The sequence below is a fragment of the Gossypium arboreum genome, chromosome 13, assembly GCF_025698485.1.
Source record: "Gossypium arboreum isolate Shixiya-1 chromosome 13, ASM2569848v2, whole genome shotgun sequence".
Taxonomy (NCBI): domain Eukaryota; kingdom Viridiplantae; phylum Streptophyta; class Magnoliopsida; order Malvales; family Malvaceae; genus Gossypium; species Gossypium arboreum.
Window position 1 is genome coordinate 42,439,008 of NC_069082.1, and position 24,479 is coordinate 42,463,486.

The window sequence follows — 24,479 nt, forward strand, 5'->3', positions numbered from 1 at the left end:
TCAAAGATAGTAGATTTGGCGTCTCTGTATTGTCAAAGAGCAGATCAAAGATAGCAGATTTGGCATCCCTGTATTGTCAGAAAGCGGATCGAAGATAGTAGATTTGGCATCTCTGTATTGTCAAAGAGAAAATCGAAGATAGCAGATTTGGCGTCTCTGTATTGTCAGAGAACAGATCGAAGATAATAAATTTAGCGTCTTTGTATTGTCAGAGAGCAGATCGTAGATAGCAGATTTGGCGTCCCTGTATTGTCAGAGAGCAGATCGTAGATAGCAGATTTGGCGTCCCTGTATTGTCAAAGAGCAGATTGAAGATAGCAGATTTGGCATCTCTGTATTGTGAGATAGCAGGTCGAAGATGGTAGATTTGGTGCCTCTGTATTGTCAGAGAGCAGATCGAGGGTAGCAGATTCGGCGTCTCTGTATTATCAGAGAGCAGATCGAACATTTCGGCTTGGCGTCTCTATATTGAGAGGAAGCAGGTTGAAGATAGCAGATTTGACTTTCTTGAGTTACGGTGAAGCGAGTTTGAAGCTATCAGAATACCTTTGAGGAAGATGAGGATCAAGATTTCGAGACTTGGCCAGGTCGGGCAAATTTGGTCTTTTTATAATCTTTGCTCTATTCCCGTTACACAGTAATAAGCAAAGAGGGGCAGCTGTAATAGCCTAAATTCACCTGGGCCCGTAAAATAAATAAATAAAAAAAACAAAAAAAATAATAAAGTTTTACAATCCTTTTACAAAACCCAAAACTGCTAGCCCGTTTACCTAGCCCAAATACCTAAATTACCCAATGCCCAATTACACCCAAGCCCGTACTAGAGACCAAATGCTGCCTAAAATACACAGGGCCTAAGTGGCCCAATTTGTTAACGGAAGACAGATGACCAAGGGTTTTAGAAACCCTAGGCGTCGCAAGCACTCTAATCGACGCGCCTTTTCGTTTCGCGTCGTTCCAGTGACTTTCCATCAACGTCTCCACCGGCGCTGTGACTCCGGCCTTGTATCACGCCACAATCAGTGAACAAATCAACGCTAGCACTCATTGCCGTGAGATCCTCGCTGATATCTGCAAAAGAAGGAAAGAACCACAGCAGCAAAAGAAGCAAACTTGGAAAGAAATCAAAGGATTCTTTCCCCAAAATGTAATAGAGGGTTATAAAAACCCCTTTTTCTAATTTGTAAACACAGATTTTCATATACACAATAAAATAAAGCAGTTTGTCAAGGATACGAGGTTTTTTAACAAGCATACATACAATAAAAATCAAGAAACAGAGGTGATTTACTTTTACTTTGTTTTTTTTTTATTTTCGTTGCGAATACATATAAATATTGCTAAGAATATAAAGAAGGGGAACTTACCGAGGGATTTGCGCTAAGAAACGAAGCTTTCTAGCTTCCGACGTCCGTAAGAGGCGGTGTTGACGGTAGCGCGTAGGCGCCTGTAAGCCCTAGGACGAAGGCTCGACAGAGCTTCGAGGGCCGGACCCCGACCCTCCTTTAGAGATTTTTTTCTTTTTTTTTTAGAATCGGTTTTAAAATGAAATTTTAGGTTAAAATTTGGCTAGCCTTATGAAAACGGTGTCGTTTTTGCTTAAAACAATAAGCTTTAAAAAGGCGTCGTTTCAAAGCTAGGATCTGCTCGTTGACCCGAGATCCGGGTAGGATCCGCTCGTTTTTGTTTAAAGGGCTAATTGCCCAATTGATCCTCCCGCATTTTCATGTTTTTAAAATTCATTTTATTTTTATTTTGATTTGGCCCTAATCTTTTGCATTTATTGCAATTTGGTCCCAATAGCCATTATAAGACCTGTTCTGAGTACGACTTCGTTTTTGGGGTTAGGGCTAATTGCCTAGTGAGTCCCTCAAATTTTGGTACGCATTTCAATTAGGCCCGAAATTTTTATTTATTTGTAAATTAGCCCTAGATTTTTAATTAAATTCAATTTTAATCCCTTTTATATATTTAATTTATTATTTATTTTTAATTATATATAAAAATAGTATATATTATTTTTATTTATATGATATTTTATCATATTATTTATATTTCATTATATTTTATTTATATATTTTATTATATATCATATTTTATTATATATTATTCCTATAATATCTTCCTTTTATTATATATTATTTCATTATTTATTATTTATTAGTATATAAAAATTAAAATTTGTAAATTATTATAAACTAACACATATATTGTTATTATATATATTATGTCTAATGTTTTAAAATTTACTACAAAATTTTGTTCCAATTTAACATATTATTATTTTTATAAGTATATTAAGCTATTGTATCATATAATATATTTTATTATTTTTAAATTTTTTCTCTTTTATTACTTATATATTGCTTAAAGTATCTTTTGTTTTATATTTTGTTTTTATCCTTTTGTATTTATTAGGTATTGTTTTAACATGTTAATTTTATCTCATAGATTATTTGTTATCTTTATGTTATTTTATTATTATTATTATATATTCGTATGAGAATTGATTATTTATGTTGTTATTTAAAATTATATTCACGTGAAATACTATTATATATGTGTGTAATTTATATTGTTATATTCATTATTTTGCTATTTTGTATTTTTTGCATGAAATAATAATGTGTTTATATTTATGTTATTTATAATTATATATGCATAAAGTGATAATGTTTATTGTGTAATTTATGTCATTATTTATTATTTTATATTTGCATGGAATGATAAAGTAGGTATCATGTAGGTTAATTTGTTTAATATTGATCCTTTGTAATAAGTTGAATGCATCATCACTTTAAAGAACTTTTATATCTTATTCAATCCAAAATACTTTTAAAAAAGAGAGGCAATGTATTTGGTATTTAGGAATTCGGGAAGTAGTGCCCTAACATGCTGGGTTGCGATTTCTCGTTTGTCTAAATGTCTAAAGTATCTTCCTAAATAGATTTTGTAAATCACGAGATAATTTCAATTTCGAAAGACTAATAATATCGTGTCCAATCTTGCTGGATGTGATGTTTGTACTCTTTTGGAGCGAAAGAACCTCGATTTTCAGCAAATTATTGTAGCTTAAAAAAGGAATCTTATTTCTAAATTCCTTCAAACTTTTTCACATCAAGACAGAAAAATAATTTGGTACCAATTTTGGGCGTTGAAAGGGTGCTAATCCTTCCTTGCACGTAATCGACTCCCGAGCCCATCTTCTCATATTTTCGTAGACCAAAATGTTTTATAAGGTGATCCAATCACACCTAAAAAGGTTGGTGGCGACTCCCGTTTTCAAAATACCCCCTTTTAAAAAAAGAGGTTTCGACAATGACAACGAGTTAGTTTTCTAGATTCCTTCAATTTTGGCCTTGGTGTTACAACACGAGGTTGTCGTGTTGCAATATTGGTTCTATTTTTGCTTTAACTTCCAATTTCTAGAGTGTCACGATTCCTGTAAAACATAGAATTGATAAAAAAAAAATTAGAACCTAGACTAAATAGCTAGTTAGATATACAATAATTTACCAAAAAAATTAAATATTGATTCAAATTATCAAGTTTTACTGCTAGATTCATCCAACAGCTCCATTAATGTCGGCGCTCATTTGGTTCTTTCAGTATTAGTCCATCGCCCATTGTGCCACTCCACCTTCTTTCGTTTGTCCCTTTCCTTGAACCTGTTCTTTTGACCTGTATTGATTATAGAAGGTACATCCCTTGATTTGAGGTTCTACTTTAGCGGCGCTTTTCTCACAAACGCCGCTAAAGAATATGACCTTTAAAAAAATATTTTATTTTAATTAAATAATATTTATTTCTATGATAAAAATTATATTATGTTTAATTTTGAATTTGAACTTTAGACTATATACTTTTAAGGATAAATAAAAATATTAATTAAATTAAATTTTCTATTAAAATTTAAACTTCAAAACTAAATATAAAAATAAATAAATTTAAATTTAATACATAAAATTGATTCAATATGTAATTTAATACATAAAAAAAAGCACAAACACACTCACAATGTATTACAATTTCTAAAACAAAATTCATCCTAGTGAGAAAAGAATGCCAAATTATCATCACCTCTCATTAATCAAAGGAAAAAGATCTGAAAAAAAAGAAGAAACAATATACAACACAGGGCTGGTTCAAGCTTAGATGAAGCCAAAGTATTGCAATGCCTGCATATAACTTAGAAAAGTCATTTGATGCTTTCAATTCAACCGCAAGAGAATCCAAAACACCGGAATAGAAAACCAAAGTATGCACCTGTAAGCCAAAGTCAAGCCAGTGAGGAAATCTATACGACTCTCAAAGCCACATATGTCAAAGCACACTATCTGATCTCTTTGAATCAAAATTTGTTTCGACAAAAGTCATTGATCATGTAATTAATCATGTAATCAAAATTTATGTATATAATCAATGAATTTACCTTTGGAAATTGACATATCCCATACGTAAAAAAACATTAAATCCATCTCAGAAGAAATATGATAGGAGGGGGAAAACTAATTAAACTCTCCTTACTTGATCTTGATCTTGGTTAGTCAAGAGGGACATTATTGCATTATAGATTGGGTGGACATAAGGTTTAAAATCAAAACCAAAACCCTGTAGCAAACAATCACAATTGTAATCAATAACTCAAATGAAACATGGAATTACCAAAATGCGTAGAAGAAGATTACGAGATTATCAAAAATGGTGCATAACGCAGGATAAGTGGATTAATAGTCCTCCCGATCTTTGCCCATACACTTTGGTGGTAACTAGCACTAACAGGAGCATGGTACATAAGCTTCAACACCTGTCAGACAGTGGATAAAAGCAAAGCACAAAGGGTTTGGACCGTTTGAAATGTATTCGATGTTGAGAAAGATTTTTCTATACAAAACTATTTCGTATTTAATATTTTTCCCTATAAAATTACTAAAAGCATTGTTTGCATCAATGAAGTAACAACTCCATGATCTATATGAAGTTGAACATATCATTGATACGAGAAATGCAAGAGAGAAAAATAGGGACAGAAGCACTAGGAAGGGAAAGGACATATCTGAAGATCAATCCAAGAAGAAACATCAAATACCAATCTTTATATGCAAAGAAAATAATATAAACAAGTTCAAGAAACTTTATATTCAAAATCATTTAAAACTAAAAATGGAAAAAGAGAGAACTAATAACTCGTATTTCAACTCTTTTTATTTTTACAGGGAAAAAAATTAATTCCTAAATAATAAGATGCATAAAAGCATACAGCACAAGCAGAACACATTCATTAATATATAAACAAAGACCAAAGGATCAATAAGTATCTAACTGATAAGTCATGGGCTCCAATACTAGTTTTTTGGTAATAACCAAACTAGGTACTGAACCCACCTATCATGCCATTGCCATCCAAAGAATCACTAATAAACAGAAAGGTAAATACATGAAAAGTAAGAAGTAGTGTTACAGACTTACCAGTACATAAAAGTTTGTACAAGGTTGCATTGCCACCTACAAAATTTAATAGAAAATTTTAGCAAATTAGAAAAGCTAGAGGTCATGGAATGTATAAGCTTAGAGGGAACTATAAACCAAAAAGAGAAAAAAGATATTCACAACTGGCAAGAACAAGGAAACAAGTAGAAGCCCGCCAAGTCCAATCTCAGCATATGATGATAGAATGCTTAGGGTGGTGGTGTTTGATTCTACCCATACATAATGATCTTCCAAATACTTCCTGTTCAATAAACCCTCGAGGTTACATATGCACATGCATGACGCAAGCATTTCATTTCATCTAGGTTTGAGGTGACATCAAAATGAATGTCATAAAATAAATTGAAGTAATATACATCTGGGGATTTTTTTTTGAGAGAGAATACATCTAAGGAATTGGTTAAAGTGAAAAAAAAGGATAAGTAGAATTAACATTCACGAAGTACATTTTTTTTTTTGTTTATTAGCACTAACCCTTTCAGCAAAAGTTGAGTGTATAATCCTCCTTACTGTGCCTTTTCAGATAATAACACAATTTCCATCCATCTGAACTTTATGCCATTTCATATAAGGAAATATCACCCAACAAATTTAACTCAATTTCTTGTAGTGAACATTAATAGTTTGATCACAAGATTAAATAAAAAAAACTAAACCAGAACACTGTAATATAGAAGATAGTTTATCTAAATAAAGGTCTACCTGTACAAGGCAGAACGACTAAAATTATGCCTCAAGAACTTTGCAATGCGTTCGAGTGATCGGCATAAAATGGAAATCAAAGCAACTGCAGTGAAGGTCCATATCAATTCATCATACTACATAATAATAAAGAGAATTCAGGAGCAAAAATGTAAAAAGTGTTTATGAGCAGAAGAATGCTTACAGTTAAGGCAAAGATGTGAAGTGACAAATGTAAGGCAGTAGATAAAGTAGATAAAATGTTTGGTTGCAATTACTGATTGAAAATACACTTGAACAACTTGTAAAGTCCATGCTCTTGGCCTCTGCATAACATATAGAATAGGTTCAACAAAAAAAACTATCATATATATATATATATATATATTTTGAAAAAAAGAATGGTTGGATTATTATTAAAATTAAAACAAGGCTTGGACTCTCTCAAAACAAAAGAAACTAAAACAGATAACCCCCCCCAAAAAAAGAAGGTAAAGAAACAATGTAACCCAGCCACCCAAACAGGCACTTTCCTTATCCATAAAACTATCATATATTTACCAAATGTATGACAAGTCAGTAGAAATATGTTTACCCCATATAGTGCATACAAAGAGTATACAGAAGAACAAGCAGTGCCCACAAATGAAAGTCGATAAGCCCTATTTGAAAGACTTTTAGGGACAAGTGGAAAGATGGCAAGCACAGCCACAATAAAAACCTGCAAGATAAAAAACAAAAGTAAGGAAAAAAGAACCTAACAAAAATATGTACATGAAGTAAAAAATGGCCCAAGTTACAAGACTAGCAACTGGCTAAATATTACATCTTATAAATGTAATTATACATTAATAGCCAATCAGCTCCTCAACAATGTGGTCTCTCTATGGCAGATGCAAGAATAAAGAGGGAAATAAAATGCACTCTTTACTCATTTAAAAACAAAAAAGAGGGAGAAGAAGGCAAGAATCATCCGCTAATATACAAATATGTTCACATGGGAGAAAGAAATGGGATGGTGGGGGGTAGTATACCCAAGCATTGACAGAAAATTGTATTATGTGCAGATCCCAGCGCAGAGAAGTTGTATTTGAACTGAACTCTTTGATGGCCTCAAGTTCTAGCTGTTGAGCCTAGATCATGAATTTATGATTGAGTTCAATGAAGGAAATAACACCTTAATAAGGAAGATCAAATACAAAAATTATCCAATTTTTATGTTATTTATTACAAGTTTAGTTTCTTTCTATAACCTCAATTTCAGAAGCAATGGTTTTTTACCTGCATTGCGTGCTCGAGCTTCACCAATTACACCATTAATCCACTTATCCTGCGTTATGCACCATTTTTTCTGTAATACAGTAAATACATAAAAAACACATCATGGAACAAGAAGACAATATAACCCTCAATCACCTTTGCTTTCTTTGACAACTTGAAAGCCACTGAAATGAGTTACAGCATCAGAAATAAATAGTGCAGGCCATGCAGTAACAACAAAGTTCAATGACCATGAACAATATTATTTCAAAGAACAAGTATCACATGAATCTATCTATCATCCAAGAGAATCTTGAGAGTCAAAATATCATACAATTGAAAGTCAACCCAATAATTTCAAAAAAAAAAGACTTATTTTGGCATTAGGGAAAAAATTGAAGCAATACTAATCTTCCTCCAAATCCCTAAAAAAAGAAAACTAAAAACGGTTTGATCTATCGATTTGGTCATATGAATCTAAATATATTCCAAATTTCACAATGAGCAAAAAAAAATATATAAAATGATTATGTGATCTCAAATTCTCAACTGGATTTATTTGCTACATAGATTTACAACACAAAGATAGGAGAGAAGAAAAATACAAAATTGCTGCAATTTCTTTCACTAGATATATGGAGAAAATACATAAAAAAATCATTTATAGCTCATATACCAATAAAAATAAAATATAAAAAAAGATCATCAATGGATGAGATAGGTAATCGCTAGAGCAAGCAAAAGGAGAATGTAAGCAACTCCTTGATCAATGGCAGTACCATCGTTGGACGGAAGTGGTGCAGGTGATGAACCCATGCCTTAACCCCAGAAAAGAAAGCATACCTTTCCAATTGACAGTTTTAAACGAGGAAGACCTTGCAACAAAAGGATCTGAAAACCTTTCTACGACTTTCCTTTCCCTTGTAGGCCTATCACTATTAAGCGTCACTGGCTCTTTCTTCTCAGCTGAATCTCGACCAGATTTCCTAGAACTTCCCTTTCTACTACTACATTTGACCTTTTTAGTTCCTTCATCTTCACTCTCTTCTTCTTCCTCCTCCCCCCTCTTCTTCTTCTTCTTCTTCTTCCTCGTTCTCCTTCTCTTCAACTTCCATTTGTTTCTCCAAAACCCTAACAAATCGAGGGAAAAGGAGTAGCTATGGTGGGTGAGTTCAGTGTAGTGAAATGAAAAGGAAAAAGAATTTGGGGGCAAATTTTGAGAGTAAAAAGGGAAAAGAAATAAGTACAAACTTTTATTTGGGGGATTTGGTTAACGAGCGGGTAATCAAAAAATAATTTTTGGGACTGAGCGGGATTTTGCCTTTTCTATAAAAAAATAATGGCCTTTTGCGGCGTTTTCTAAAAACACGCTGGTAATTCTCGGAATTTTTTGTGAAAACGCCACTATAGCTCAATTTTTTACGGCATTTTTACCAAAAACGCCATTATAGCTCAACTTTTTACGGCGTTTTACCCAAAAACGTCACTATTGCTCAATTTTAATTTTCTTTTCATTTTTAACATATTTTTTTGCATTTTTCCTTTCACAATTTTTGTGTTGAGATTATCATTTTTCTAATTTTTTAATTTTGAATATTGATCTTTTAAACTAAAAATGGAATAAAATTTTAAATATTAAATTTTAAGTTTTTTTTGATTTAATCATAGAAATTTTTAAAAATAAATACATCAATATATTTTATATTGAATTAATATAAATATTTATGTATGTAATAAATAAATATAAAATGATGTTATATCAATAATTGTGTTAATAATTTACAAGAACTAGATCAAATTAAAGTTCATTATACAATTGCACCCCGATCCCCATATTTATCCCTAAACACTAAAAATTAAACCCCGATCCCCAAACACCAAACCCCAAATCCTAAATCCTAAATCTTAAATCATAGACAATAAACCTACACGCTAAACCCTAAATATATATAGTTACCTATTCATATCAATCAGTTACATTTTTTATTTATTTATCAATGTTTTTTCTTAATCTAATATTTAGATATATATGAAATGGTTTAGATTAAATATTTTAAATATAAAAGCATTAATTGATCGTATAAAATTTTATCATTTAACAAATCTCAAGTAAACCTTAAATCTTAAACCATTTAATATATATAAAGTTTATCTATTATCTCTTAAACAATTTAAATCAGTAATCATAATTTTAATATATTAAAATTAATATTATCTCTTTATAATTATATAAGAAATTATTTAATATATAAATTAAAAACACTAATTAATATAAACCCTAAACTCATATCCCCTAACCCCTAACCCATATCTCCATAAACCCTAAATTATAAAACATAAACCATAAACCATAAACCCCTGACCATTGACCCCCAACCCTTAAACCATAATCCATAAACCTTAAAATAGTAACTCTTAAAGCTTAAACCCTAAACCATACACACTAAACCATAAACCCTAAACTATAATGATAATTAATTCAATATTTTAAAAGTAATACTATATCTTTTATAATTATATAAGAAAATATTTATCATATAAATTAAAAAATACTAATTAATCTAAACCTTAAACTCCTAAACCCTAAATCATAAATCCTAAAACATAAACCTTAAACCATGAACACCTAACCCTTAACCCATAATACCTAAACCTTAAACCCCAACCGTTAAACCACTCTTAAACCATAATCCCTAAACCCATAATCCATAAACCTTAAAATAGTATCTCATAAACATTAAACCCTTAACCATATACCGTAAACCCTAAACTATAATGATAATTAATTCAATATTTTAAATGAATACTATCTCTTTTACAATTATATAAGAAAATATTTAACATATAAATTAAAAAACAATTAGTCATATACCAAAAATCTTTAAAATTATTTTAAATAATAGTATTTTAATTTTTTCAATTTTTTTGGCGTTTTTCAAAAAGCGTCGCTAAAGCCACTAAAAGCTCAATGCAAAACGATGGTGTTTTGCAAAATTCTTTTCCGGCGTCTTTCTAAAAACGTCGCTAAAGGTGTACATATAGCGGCATTTTTAAAAAAGCGCCGCTAAAGGTGTACCTATAGTGGCGTTTCTTAAAAAACGCTGCTAATACTCGATCTTTAGCGGTATTTTTTTAGAAGCACTGCTAAAGCCACTAAAAGCTCAATACAAAACGACGACGTTTTGCAAAATTCTTTTGCGGCGTTTTTTAAAACACGCTGCTAAAGGTGTACACATAGCGGTGTTTTTAAAAAAGCACCGCTAATACTTGATCTTTAGCAGTGTTTTTAAAAGTGCCGCTAAACCCACTAAAGGCTCAATACAAAATGACGGCATTGTGTTAAATATTTTGCGACGTTTTTTGTAAAGCGCCGCTAAAGATCTAACATTAGCGGTGTTTTTTAAAAGGCACCGCTAATACTCGATCTTTAGCGGTGCTTTTCAAAAAATGCCGCTAAAACCGCTGAAGCTCAGTTAAAATGACGGCGTTTAGCATAAGTTTTGCGGCGTTTTTCATTCAAATGCCGCTAAAAACCTGTTTTGCTGTAGTGAATAGTGCATGAAATTTATCCCGAGAGCAACAAGCTATAGTAGGCATAGAGGTAGAAAGTTAGGGTTAAGGTTGAAACACTAGAGAGAAAACGCTCCCTATAAGGTGCATTTTCATCTGACAAGGTAGTGAAAAAGCTTTTTGCAGGACGCGTTTTCCACTGATATGTCAGACATGTGGCAAGAAAATACGCCATGCAGGGAATGTTTTCTCTCTGGGTGTTTCAATCCTAACCTTAACTTCCAACTTCTACCTCTGAGCCTACTGCAATGCGGGATTCTTAAGTTACATGATTTTATTGCTGCCTTGCTGAAAATGCACCTATGGGGAGCATTTTCCCCCCACCATTTTCATTTTCGAAAACTCCAACTTGGGAATCCTGGGATAAAATTGTAGAGAAATTTTTTTTTTACGTTGCTAAAACTGCCCCCTACGAGGAGTGTTTTCTCCCTCACAATTTTAAACTTTTATACCTCAAAACCCATGATGCCCGGGCAACATGTGTTGAACATCAAATCATTTAATGTGCCTTAGGGTGTTATTCTCTGTAAAATAAACACAATACATTCCATTGAGTTTCCATACCGATCTTTCAAGCAAATTGTTTCCATAATAATACTTGGCATTAGGAGAAGAGGATTCTCGTAAAAAACTTAAATTTTGATGTAGTTGTCCAATCAAAATGTAATTTATTAAATTACGTGTAGGTCCTTTAATTTGGGTGATAAGAACTATATTTTTTTAGTATTTTCTCGATTTTAAACATGTGGAACAGGCTATTTAATTCAAGATGAGCACACGAGTCAGAACTATTATCCATTATGACTGTCAAATTTGTAAGATTGAAATTGGGCACGTTTTTGTATTAGCCCAAACTAAAAGTTTGGCTTTTAACTAGAGCATAACATTAAAAGAGCTTTGGACAAAGATTAGGCGAAAAGTGGGGATTCAAAGAAGAATTTTGAGCTTGAAATGCACATAGTTAACGTCATTGAACTCTATTATATATGACATATTTAATATCGCAGGGGATATCACACGTTTTTGTATTAGCCCAATCTAAAAGTTTGGCTTTTAACGGAGCATAACGTTAAAAGAGCTTCAAACAAATATTAGGCAGAAAGTGGGGATCCGGAGAAGAATTTTGAGCTTGAAATGTACATATCTAACGTCATTGAACCCTATTATATATAAAATATTTAAGATCATAGGGGACATCGAGCTAGATATGGTGAAAAAATCCCATTATTTAATGGGAATGTTATGCTAGAGTTACATGCCCAGTTCGTCAATGTCGACAACCGTAGGCCTAGCTCAATTACACCGTGTCCACCAAATTCCACTTAGATCAAAAAGTAGAAAGACCGACCATACAATTATGCGGTGGATTCACTTCATTACTGCAAAGCTCCTACATGGACACCCTAGAATTGTCATCAATAGAGAGGCATTCATCGGTTTCACCCTTTGATTACAACTACGGGGGACAGTCTAGCATATTTGGTCACTAAGCCTACGACACACCCGGACGACATTCATTGAGTGCTTTTGATTTCAACTTTGGCACACCGATGTTCAAATTCTATAACACTTACACGAGTACACCATCAAGTTACTTTGGTGGGCTTAACAAATTGATTTTGGGATTGACATCAGGTTTACACGAACAAATGATTTACTCCTGACAACCTCAACTGACGAGAGCACATCTAACCCTGAACATGTAACCGGGGTTGATAATAAAGGGTGACCAACAGATGAAGAGAACGAAGAGGTGTTTGAAATCGATAATGACCCAATATAGGAGTCCAGGTCGGATGATGCAAAAATTGCAGTAATTTCATAACCGAATCCCATTCCTACTGAGCCAGAAGATGGTGGTTTTGACGGTAAAGCTTCAGATATTACTCGATAGGATGATCTAGGTTTCACGGCTTGAACACCCACACCCTACATGCTTAATGTCGATCTTGAAGCTAAAGGTGGCTTAAAATTCCCAAACCTCCATTATAGAAGACTAGGGCATGCGAGTTCGTCAACAAATTTTGGAAACTTAGAGGTTGGGATGAAATTTGTCTCCAAAGATGCTTTTGTAGTTGCATTCAACTGGTATATCATACATCATGGGGTAAACTTCAACATTACATGCTCCCCGATTCGAGAAATATGAGGCGAATTACGCAATGCAGGGAACAAGATATCCATAGAAAATCATGGCATCTGTGAGGAAGTAGTCAGCGTTCTGGATGATTAGGAAATTTATTGATCCATACACATGTGTTGTTCCTGGTATGTATGACGGTTAACAACATCAATTTGGATTTTGACCTTCTTTTGACATTGTATTACATATGGTGACCCAATTTATTATATTTTTAGGCATGTCGAACAATTATCTGAAATTAAATTTTGACATGATATTCGATTTTATATTACTCATGATGAAAGCGAGTCCTAGGATTCCAATCCTAGTTTTGATCACACATATCCATAGTGAGTTCAATTACACCATATCCTACCACAAGTATCCTACCACAAGGCATGGTTGGAAAAATAGATGGTGTTGGAAAAGATGCATAGCAGGTGGGAGAAATTCTATAATGATTTGTAGCAATGGTGATTGGTGCTAGAGAGGTACGTACCATGTTTCATAACCGACTTGCAAACGGAGTCTGCGTATTATTACGACTACTCGGTCCCTAAAAAAAGACTTTTCCATCATTTTTCTGGACTTTCAAGAAATCATAACTGCATTCTAGTATTGTAAGCCACTTGTACAAATTGACAGCACATTCATGTATAAGAGTACCAGCATCGGTTGCTCTTGACTATTGCATATGATTGTAATTGAAAAATCCTACTAATAGCCTTTGTAATAACGCCCAAAGAATTCAAAGATGATTGAGATTTTTTCTTAACTAACTTGAGAAGGCATGTTGCGTCGCAACCCAATATATGCATAATTTCTGACAGGAGCCCCAAAATACAGGATGTAATCGATCGACGTTCAAGCCTTTAAGAACGTGCACACCATAGGTATTGTTTATGTCATATAGGGTTCAACTACATGGGTTGATACCATAAGGATGCGGAGCGGTGATATGTCATTAACATGGGTATGTTGCACATAATATTTTTTTCTAGATAATAGTTTAACATATACATTCAGTCACATTTCTTGAATATAATATTGATTGTCATCGACAAGGTACGAGCTCGTTTAACATCGATTCAATGAAATGTTGGAGAAATTACAATCTGTTAATTGAGAGGGTGTGAAGTACCTCAATAGGATACCCAAAGAGTAGTGGATGCAGTCGTATGATAGAGAACTATGATATGGGCACATGATAACAAACCTAGTGAAATGCATTAATTTTGTACTGAAGTGGGCGCATCATTTTTCAGTAACCTCAATGGTCAAAAAAACATATTTTTGATTAGCAACCTTGTTTCCAAAGTAGGCTGAAAGATACAAGGATCAGATGAAGGGCGGCCATGTTTGGTGTGAGTTAGTGTTGAAAGATATTGGGGAAAATGCAGAAAGAGCAACCTCAATGTCTTCAATGTGTCACTCATGTCCAAATCAAATATTTCAAGTTATGGAGTTCTATAAACCCATCGAAGAAGTTATCGAGGGAGCATATCGTGTAGACTTGAGACAAATGACTTGCAATTGTGGGAGATTTCAAGCACTTTGTTATCCATTCCCATATACATTGTGGCATGTGTCTCGGCACATGTAGATTACATGACTTATGTTGTAGAAGTTTACAGGCTACAATGCACATATAATGTTTGGAAATTTGGATTCCCACCTATCTCGGATGAAAGCATGTGGTCGCCTACATCGTATGCTCCTTTTAAGTTGGTACCGGATATTAACTTGTGACATAAGACAAAAGGTTGGCCAAAATCAACTCGGATATAAGGCAATATGGATATTGGGAGCAGGGAGACATTATGAGGTTACGTACTTACTGTGGGAATCCAGGTCATACTAAGCATCATGTCCACACTTTTAGGGAACATCGGGGAGAGGAGCTAATTAAAACACTAACTCATTCATTGGTAAACACTAACTCATTCGTTTATTCATTAATTTTTTTGGAAATTGTAAGTTAATATTAATTATTTAAGTAAGATATATTACAATACAAAATAAAAAATTAATATTTTATCGTACCTTGTGAGCAAATCATTGCTTTCTGAAAATATTGTAATTAACAAATGGATGGGAAAAATTTTTAATGAAAAAATAACAGAAATGAAAAAAATTATTCAAACTCACCATACGATATGGTACAAAGCAAACCAATTTAATAAATTTGTTACATAGATTATAAATAAGTGTACATTTTGGATGTAAATTTTTTTTCACAAACTAAACAATAAAGTATTTGAGAAAAATTTCAAATAACATAATCATCAATGCCCCAAATGTGTGCTACAATCGGGTGGGTATGGAGTACGCCTGTGGTTCCATTAAACAATTTGGGTTGGTGGATCGTCATTGTCCTTGTCTTCATCTTCATTTTCATATGCACCTTGATGTTGATCTTCATATTCATCTCCTTCCTCTATGGTTCACTACGTCTATGTCCTAGTCATCTGCTGTACATCACCCTTATATGAATAGGCGGTTGTAAGGATGACCCACCTCTATAGAAGGTGTTTGCGACACTATTGGCGAATAACTGTATGGTGTTGCATGGTTCGATTGTAGATAAAAGGTGGGAAACTTGCCATAAGTTGTGAGACACATTCCCCTTTTTGCTCATTTGTTCCCTCTCATTACTTACACTATTTTCTTTCCAAAACAAAAGTGTTGACCACCCCAAAGGCCTCCTAAACCGTCCACCACCCTCACTTCCATTTTCTCTTTTCTTCTTTTTTTCTTCCACCATTTTCTCTCTTTTTGGCAACCACAAACCATTTCCCTTCATCTTTACTTCTATACCTCCACCGTGAGCCTTAGTTGTACCATCATTTACACCCCTCATGTCTCCCTTTTTTCCCCCAATTGCCACCCTTCATGTCCCCATCATCACCGTGAACCGCCACTAGACCACTACTATTGCAACTATCGCCGATGCTGATTATACTGGGATTTGGATTTTTCTCCTCTTTTCCTCTCCTTTCTAATTTATTTCACCTTTTTCTTCTAATTGACTCATTCTTTAATTTTTTTTCACTCTACTTGTGTATGAATCTTACCAATCACATGATCCTTTGTAGATCATCAAACCTCCGAACCTTTCTCTGAGATTCATCTTTGACTTCGTTATGCTATCTAGTGGTGTAAGTTATGCAAAGTGATAGAATCATCAACTTTCCCTTCTTTTCCCTCCTTCTCGAATGATGACTCAACTATAATTACTTTCTTGAGATTAACTTTCAATCTCCATGTGATATGAAAGACTGAACAACAACCCTCTAGGAAACCAATAGTGTGGCATTATAAGAGTAACGGATTCGAGTGTCTGAATTAAGGGTAAGTATTGGTGAGATTTCCTACATTAGATCTTATATTAAAGGACTTGTTTTTTGTTAGATTTTGGCTAAAAAGAGTATTCATGTGATTAGATTTGTAATTAGGATTGGATCCAAACAAGACCTCTACAAAGGGAGCATATGGTTTAAATCTGCAATAAGGTGTGGGATCTTTAACTCATGTCGTGTGATGAGTTTTTTTTTATTATATTAGTATGTTATTAACTATTTATGCGTAGGTACGCTAAGTAATCTTGAGGAGGGTTGAAAACCCCATCGAGGAGAAACCCAAGTAAGTGACTTTATCCGTTGTTCATGAAAAGTTAATTGTGTGATGTGTTTATATTATGTGATTGTGATGTTTGTGCAAATTGCACCTATTTGGTATTGATATATATGTGTATCTCGTTCTCATGAAATATGATGTATGGCTTTTGTGTTATCATTATGATTCCGTTATGCGATTATAAAAATATGAATATGACCATGTGATATGTGATCCTATGTGTAAATCATGTTTACAACATGTTAATGAGAATTGATTAAAATGAGAAAATGGCTATATCATATGCATGGGGTGGGATTCGTTAAAGGAGGAAGATATGTGGCAATTTATCTGCAATTATGTGGTAGTTTATTGGTAACTATGAGGTGGCTTGTCCACAATGTTCTATGTGGTTGTTTTTGTTATTTATGTGGTGGCTTGTCCACAAATGGTGTGTTATTGGATGGATTAGTTCTGGGGAACTCAATATTGGTGTGTAGCAGATATGGGTAGGAAATTTTTATAAACTGTGCATTGTTTTTAAATATGAAACAATATGACCATGCATAAGTATCTGTGTTATAATCTATGAATTTAATAATGTTTGATACGTTGCGATTGATATATAATTTGATAAGTATGTGGATTTATTTATTTTGATCTCACACAGAGTTGTTTAAAGCTCACCCACATTACTTGTGTGTTTCAAATAATCCTCGTGGTTAGGACTCGGATTCAGTCATCGGCTCTCAGAAATATGATTTTTATGGTTATGGACTTATGCTTTATTTTGGGACTTTCATGGACTTTATAATTTTTGCTTGGGATTTTCTTTTGGACTTTGGATTATTTTGGTTTTGGATTTTTCTGCATGATTTAAGTTTTAAAATCATCATTTAAAACATTGTGAAATTGACAATTTACGATGGATTTTTCATAACTAAGTCAAACATGGCACAACAAGGGTGTTTTCAAAATTCAATACTTTTGTTTTTCAAAACTCAACACTATCTGCTCACAAAATCGATATTTTACGAGACATATATTGACTCTACATTTCAAAAATGAAAAATGAGTTTTAGATATGCAAATTATCCGCTGCGATGTTTTAATTTAAGTACGATGTTTTCTGAAAAATATCAAAATTTGAGTTTTCTAAATAGAAATAATTTCAAACAAAATTTGGTTTTCTCAAATAAGTTACAATGACATGTTTAGCAACACCGATTTTTAAGAGAGAATAGTTAAATGATTTTCTGAAATATCAATATGGCCAATGTGATCATCAAGATTTGACCATATTGTCTAGGTCGGGTTTAGGGGGTTACATGAGTTTTTCCTCGTTTTCTTCTCATTTCTTTGCCATGCTTTTTATTATGGTTAATCTTATACACTATTTGCTTTGGTGATACTTTTAGATCACCCAACTCTTCAATCTCATGTCCTTATTGATCCTTCGACCATTCCCAATTGATCAAGTTGTGTGAGTGTGGGTTATACGTCTTTAGTATTTTTTTTTCTCTTGGTCGAATGGTATATTGGCCATAGAAGTTATTTTTTATTCATGTGTTAACATTATTCCTCATGTTGTTTGAAGGTCTTATCGATAATAATAGGATAGATCTTTAACTTTGGATCAGAGATCATCGATTCAAGTGTACAAACTGTGGGGTAAGTGTTATGGTGAGATTTTTTTAGTGACTAACCTTTCAATAATATAACATCTTTGACGAATCCTAACCAAAATACATTATTTGTGTGTTTGATATGTCTTTTGGATTTGGATCCAATCGAAATGACTACTAGGGGATTATGGCACATTGGATCTATGAAAAAAGTGTGGGTTCAATACTATTAGATTAAATATAATGTGGTGTTAAATAAGTATATTAGTATTAAAATCGTGATCAAACGCAAGTACACTAAGTACTTCAAAAGATAGTTGAAAAACTTATCGAGAAGAAATACCAAGTAAGTAAACTTAACTAAGCGAAATAGCATGCTACACGATGTGATGGTAACTGTGATTGTGATATATGTGTGATTCTCACTCTTATGATATGTGATATATGGCATGTGTGATACTTTGATGATTTAGAACATGAGATGTCTATATATGTGCATGTGAAAATTGATATCCATGATCTAATGTCAAAAGCATGTTAAAACATGTTAAAGTGATTATAAGTGATTATTAAGTGATATGTGATTATGAGAGCATGTTTGTGTGCCTAAGTGTAAAAGGGATTCACATTTGTTAAAAAGTGAAATTTCCATATCACATGCATGGGGTGGGTTTCGCGAAAGGTGAAAGTATGTGGAAATTTATCTACATAAGTGGTATCTTGTCCACAAAGTGTTTCAGTGTCAATTTATCTACATAAGTGGTGGCTTGTCCACAAAATGTTATCAGTGGTAGTTTATCTACAAATTAGAGGTGGCCTATCTACAAATGCTGTTTTGGACAGACGAGTACTAGGGAACTCGATTTTGGTGTGTAGTGGTGATGGGTTGGAAATTTTATAAAATGTGCATTGTTTTAAAGCATACATTGTCATGTTCATACATAAGTATCAATGTTATAATTTATGAATATTATGATGATTGATATGTTGAGATTGATATTTTGTTATGTATGTGATTATGTTTGTGTTGATCTTACACTTGGCTCTTTACAGCTCACCCACTTTACTTATGTGTTTTAGATAATGCTCCTGGTTAGGGCTTAGATACGATCATCGGTGATGCTCTTGGAACTGGTTTTTAAATAAATATGGACTCTTATTTATGAATTGGATTTTTATGGACTTTATTGCTTTTTGGGACTTTTTATGTTAAATTATGGTACTGTGGCATGGGATTTTTTACTTTGGACATTGTGCATGGATTATACTTATGAATTGAATAAATTGGACTTTTTCACTTAAATAAAGTTTTGAACTATTAAATAAAAATCTTTTTTTTTTTGCAAACTCACTTTATCAAATTTGAATTTAAAAATCACTAAAGTTTCTTTTTCAAATAATGACAAAGGATTTCTATCAAAAGCTCATTTTTAAAACAAATAATAACACATGTTTTTAAAGATGAACGAAATCACTCCAACTAATATTTTTGCCATATCTATGGCCCATGTAATTGCTTCGATTGGGTTGTAATGTCTAGGCCCAGTTTGATGGGTTACATTAGCACGCATCAGGGTTTTGAGCCCATAATTCAGAATTGGACCTCAAACCTTCATCTTAGAACTTCCCCACTTATTGGTCCCTACCACGTGAAGGATCCTACTTGAAAAGTCAGCCTATTACTCAAGAGTTGCTTGGCAACAGTTCAAACGATTAAGGGTGGACCGTGTTTTATAATTGGGGGAACTCGAGACCATTAGACATATCATCCAATACTCTCTGCAAGGATTAAGCCCCAGTGGCCGCCAAGCTAATGAACTTCTGTTGTGGGTGGATTCTTGGAATGTCCCTTCTGCTGAAACAACTTAGCCCCACAACTCCAACGAGGATCTGATACGAATTCTAGTAGGGAGGATAATGAAGCCTCACTTCTTTTCCTATGATCATTAGGGACTATGTCCACGCCATTGGAACATTATTTGTCATGGTACGTCTTCCACTCCTTCTCCTAGTCAAACTAACTCTCATGTTGATACTGTAGGGTCCACTTTTGGTTTTCATACTACTACACTCGATTCAACAGTCAACATGGATGTCTTAGCATTATTATGAGGTTCACGAGAATGAAAGTGTTATCGCTGCCACACCAATACTCCATCTAGCGGAGTTGATGACCTTTTCCTGTGGCAGGATCTCTAGAGGTTAGGCAATCTCCCTTCTCATTGGGTACCATCCATCAACAACAAAATAGTATTGTGCCTAAGTAGGTGAAAGAGATTCTCCTCTCATTCCTTTCTTCAAATTCTCAATTATGTCCACTCTCAATACTGGCAAGGTCTTACAAAGCTTTATTAGTTGAATATGGGCTTATGAGTTGGGCCCTTCAGGAAACCTGTAAGTAAACCAACGCTAAAATGGAAAGCTTGGAATAAGTTGTACACTCTGGCAAGCAGTCATTAGCTCAATTATGCCAAGCTCATGAGGCATCTCTCAACCAAAATAAAGATCTAGACTCTTGCATGTTTGCTTGGAAGTCCAAATATGCCAGGCTAGTAGATTGGGCCAAATGGATGAAGGAAGAGATCAACCAACTAAGGACCAAAAGTCTTTCTAGGAAGAGAAATTCAAATCTCTAGACCAACAATGCTTATTCGAGCTGGAACGTTTACGTTAATCTAGTTAGGAAGCTCTGAAGAAGTACCAGAATGACACCAAGAAGAACTTGACAGAGGTCTTGCCCAAGCTGCATTCCAACCTGGTCTTCCATGTCTAAGTTATCGTGGATCCTCTCAAACTAAGTCTGGTGGATTTCAACTGTCTACAAAGGATCACCATAGAATCTCTAAACTTCAACGTTTATAACCCTAAGGGAGAGGACTGGGAAAATTTCTAGGGGGAATGAAAGTAGTTAGCACACTTCTTCATTTCCATTGAGCCTGAAGTAGAGCAGGAGGACTTAGAGAATTCAATGGATTTAGAAGAAGTCCCCAAATAGATGAAGTCCCCATACAGCCAATTGACCTGTCAGGTGAGGGAGGAAACTTTTTTTTTTGCTTTTCTTGTATTTAAATCTATTGGTTCGGTTTGTATGATTTTCCTTACCTTGTCAATGAAATTATTATTTTCCCTTCTCAACTATATCTCTTACCCTAATATTAAAAATATACGAAAGTATTCGCCATAAAAAAGTCTTTAACTTACTTGAGGGACTAAGCTAGGTCCAATGTATTATACATATAGGGTTGATTCTAACTTAACTGCCAAAGTATCGGCTAAACTGAAAGCTCTGATATAAATTACCTTGTAACACCTTATACCCGACCCGATTTACTGGATCGTATTCAGGATGTTACCAGACTTAAACATTTAACAAAAATTTTAAGATAGGCAAACACTTTACTGAACTTGCTGCTTTACTATTTAATTTCATTCTTGGTCAAAGATTCTGAAGATAAACAGTTGTTTGATTACAACTGATTCTCAATAATAATGTAAGACAATGTCACTGAAAACTAAAAAAAACACTTAATCATGGCCTACAGTTCTAATTGTTATTTAATAACATATTTTCAAAGTGTCCCTTTGTATGCAAAATATCGCTCTACGACTATCCAATTGGTGCATTCTTGGTTTGGTCCCCTCTGGCGAATTGGTTCGAACTTAAAAACCTGATCTCAAAGTAAAATCCACAAGTTCAATGAAACTTAGTGAATCTCAACTAATTTTACCTTTGAATGATGGTGTTGGATTCCTCTACTTAAAAATTTTGGACCTCCTTTCAGACTTTAGAGAATACGTTTCTACTTTTTGGCGGATAACAATACATCTGTCTCTACTCTTGAACACCCTATAGATGATCAATCTAACTGGTGGGTTACAACTTCGCCCCATAGTCCGAATAATTTTTCATTATCCCTTTTAAGATAGTAGCTGAATTATTTTCCCAAGGTAATATCATATGGGTACTACTCTATGACTACTATATGAATGTAAGGTTTTGATCACCCAATAGAACCTAGGTTTGGCGAACTCTTACACCACTCTACCTCCAGATACGACAAGCTCACCTTCTTAGTGGATTACTAAGGTGGGTTCTTCAGTTGGATACAATACGAAGAACTCTCTCAGAATCTAATTCCAAGAAATACAAAAACTACATGGTACATACAGTCTAGCCACTTGCCATTTAGGCTCTATAGAATTCGTCATACAGTCTTTCCACATAATATGCCACAAAGGCTTTCCAAACAATACGCCACAAAGGCTGTTCACAAGATTAGTAACAAAGGGCTTTCCTAAAAATATGCCATAAAGACTTTTCATAAGATTAGCCACAAAGGCTTTCCTAACAATACACTACAAAGGCTTTCCAAATAATCCATTTTTACTGTCTCGACAAACCATTTTTATGGATGCCATGGGGCTTTTCCTACATGGCTTTATACCTTCATGCCCTCTTGGCGTATTATCATATGATTTCATGGCCATGGAATTTCCATAGATTTATTTAGTGATATGCCAGTCTAGTTAGCATTATAGCTGTCTTACCGAAGGCTACATAATAAGTCTCTAATTCACATGTATCACAGACTAGCTTATAATGGGCTCATACCACATCAAAAGATATTTGTACGTAAACTTGACCACTCACACATGTGTAACACTGGTTATTATCCTCCACACCTTCTAGATACAACGTATCCACTCTCTAAAAAGGAAAAATAATTTATCATGCAACTTCATGTTCAAATAACTATCAATACTTTTTTTCTAACATTTATACAAATATTTTCTCAAGAAAACATGTTTATCTACAGATGCAGCAACCATTTGTTTCAATTAAAGCAGTATACAAAAGTTGATTTTAGAGACTTACCATAGACTCACCTTCACCCAGCTCAGAATGCCTGTTTCAGTCATCCTTCCAAATCCAAATTGGGCGTACCATATCTTGGCAGTGACTCACATTCAGCGTGATCTTAAAGACAAATAAGTTTCCTATAGCTGTCTCATACACCTGATAGGCTCTTAGTGCTAAAAAAAAACCTCCCCATAAGCGCGTACTTTCTTAGGTGTAATCTTTCTTCTTTTGGAAATATCTTGCAATCAATTCCTTAGAAACTGCCAACGGGGGATGCTTTAGTGCTAGTATGCACCAATACTCTAACTTACCATCAGGCCAATGGGGTGGCAGATTATGTTACCACAGTGTGCCCAACTGTAGACATACTTACCTTACTCATCCTTTTGGATCCCCCGATTTTTGGGGTGTGACAATATTCCACTTATTCCTTATCACTAGGAGGGTCTAACATTAAGACTTGTTCCATTGGATCTTCAATAGAATTGAATTCCCATTTTGCAGCTAACAACTCTACTTCGGTTACTATAGAACATTCATCAATTACATCAGGAAATCCTAAACGCACATGGTAAGCTCACCCTTTTACACATTAATTAGTGTTCTTCCAGTTTCCAGAGAAGGCCTCACTAAGATGATTGACATTTCCTTATATGTTTCAAAATCTAAAACAATGAAGGTAGCAAGAAAAATAAATTTATCTAATACATCCTCGATTTTTTCTTCTAGATGTGCTAAGGATTTGTCTACCAGTTGAAGTGTATTCGTAGTTGGTCTAACTTTTCCTATCCATAATTTTTGAACATAGACATGGGCATCAAGTTAATGCTCACTCCTAAATCACATAATGTTTTACCATAATAAGATGTCCTAATATTGAGGGTATGGTAAAACATCTTGGGTGCTTTATCTTTGGGGGTAATTTATCTTGCAAGAACACACTGCATTCCTTTGTTAGTGCTACCGTCTCAAATTCTCCATGTCTTTTTTTTTAATAAGATGTCCTTCATAAACTTCACATAATTTGACATTTTCTCAAAAGCTTCCACCAATAGGATATTGATATGAAGTTGCTTAAGCACATCTAAGAAATTCTTGAATTGGATTTCTTACATTTGTTTCTAAGTCTTTGCGGGTAGGGTGCTAGAGGGTTCTTAACTTGTACTATGCAATTCTTCTGCTACACTTTTTTCTACATCTAACATAGATGTTAGTTTATGAAAATTGACTAGTTTAGGGGTTACTGTAACACCCC

The 24,479-nt window shown here is 33.9% G+C and overlaps 1 pseudogene; it reads right to left on the bottom strand.

Annotated features, from left to right (window-relative positions):
* Positions 1 to 925: 925 nt before the first annotated feature.
* LOC128279308 (uncharacterized) lies at positions 926 to 7,458 on the bottom strand (annotated as a pseudogene).
* Positions 7,459 to 24,479: the final 17,021 nt, after the last annotated feature.